The following is a 1,879-nucleotide window of genomic DNA, read 5'->3' as shown; positions in this document are numbered from 1 at the left end:
CTTTCACCAACTTCTGGTGAATACAGATCCAAACCCCTTGGATCTTAAAACAAGGAGAAATTGACCCTTCCCCCCTCAATCCTTTCACCAACTCCTGGTGAATACAGATCCAACTCCCTTGGATCTAAAAACAAGGAAAAATCAATCAGGTTCTTAAAAAGAAGGCTTTTAATTAAAGAAAAAGGTAAAAATCATCTCTGTAAAATCAGTATGGAAAATAACTTTACAGGGTAATCAAACTTAAAGAGCTCAGAGGACCCCCCTCTAGTCTCAGGTTCAAAGTACAGCAAACAAAGATAAACACTCTAGTAAAAGGTACATTTACAAGTTGAGAAAACAAAGTAAAACTAAGACGCCTTGCCTGGCTTTTTACTTACAAGTTTGAAATATGAGAGACTTGTTTAGAAAGATGGGGAGAACCTGGATTGATGTCTGGTCCCTCTCAGTCCCAAGAGCGAACAACCCCTTAAACAAAGAGCACAAAACAAAAGCCTTTCCCCCCCCCCCCCAAGATTTGAAAGTATCTTGTCCCCTTATTGGTCCTTTGGGTCAGGTGTCAGCCAGGTTACCCGAGCTTCATAACCCTTTACTGGTAAAAGGATTTTGGAGTCTCTGGCCAGGAGGGGTTTTTAGCACTGTACGCAGGAGAGCTGTTACCCTTCCCTTTATAGTTATGACAATGGCGGACAGGATAAGGCAGCCCTCCCCAGAAACCTTTTGCAAAGGCTTTGGGAGTACATGAAGGAGAGCTTTCTGGAGATGTCCCTGGAGGATTTCCGCTCCATCCCCATACACGTAACAGACTTTTCCAGTAGCTGTACTGGCCGCGATTGCCAGGGCAAATTAATCATTAATCATTAAACACGCTTGCTTTTAAACCATGTGTAATATTTACAAAGGTACACTCACCAGAGGTCCCCTGTTTGCCCTCAGGGTCTGGGAGCACGCCTTGGGTGAGTTTGGGGGTTACTGGTTCCAGGTCCAGGGTGATAAACATATCCTGGCTGTTGGGGAAACCAGTTTCTCCGCTTCCTTGCTGCTGTGAGCTATCTACATTATCTCCATCCTCATCTTCCTCGTACCCCGAACCCGCTTCCCTGTGTCTTTCTCCAGTGAGGGACTCATCGCACACGGTTGGGGTAGTGGTGGCTGTACCCGCTAGAATGGCATGCAGCTCCGCGTAGAAGCGGCATGTTTGCGGCTCTGCCCCGGACCTTCCGTTTGCTTCTCTGGCTTTGTGGTAGGCTTGCCTTAGCTCCTTAATTTTCACGCGGCACTGCTGTGCGTCCCTGTTATGGCCTCTGTCCTTCATGGCCTTGGAGACCTTTTCTAATATTTTGCCATTTCGTTTACTGCTTCGGAGTTCGGCCAGCACTGATTCATCTCCCCATATGGCGAGCAGATCCCGTACCTCCCGTTCTGTCCATGCTGGAACTCTTTTGCGATCCTGGGACTCCATCACGGTTACCTGTGCTGATGAGCTCTGCGTGGTCACCTGTGCTCTCCACGCTGAGCAAACAGGAAATGAAATTCAAATGGTCGCGGGCCTTTTCCTGTCTACCTGGTCAGTGCATCTGAGTTGAGAGTGCTGTCCAGAGCGGTCACAATGAAGCACTGTGGGATAGCTCCCGGAGGCCAATAACATCGAATTCCGTCCACAGTACCCCAAATCCGACCCGGAAAGGCCGATTTTATTGCTAATCCCCTCGTCAGAGGTGGAGTAAAAAAACCGGTTTAAAGGGTCCTTTAAGTTGAAAGAAAGGGCTTCGTCATGTGAACGTGTCCAGGCTTAATTCGATTTAACGCTGCTAAAGTCGACCTAAACTCGTAGTGTAGACCAGGCCTCAGTTTCCAATCTGTGTAATGGGGATAATGACAC

The sequence above is a fragment of the Emys orbicularis genome, chromosome 12 (assembly GCF_028017835.1).
Source record: "Emys orbicularis isolate rEmyOrb1 chromosome 12, rEmyOrb1.hap1, whole genome shotgun sequence".
In the NCBI taxonomy this organism is placed as follows: Eukaryota; Metazoa; Chordata; order Testudines; family Emydidae; genus Emys; species Emys orbicularis.
This window is presented reverse-complemented; position numbering follows the sequence as displayed.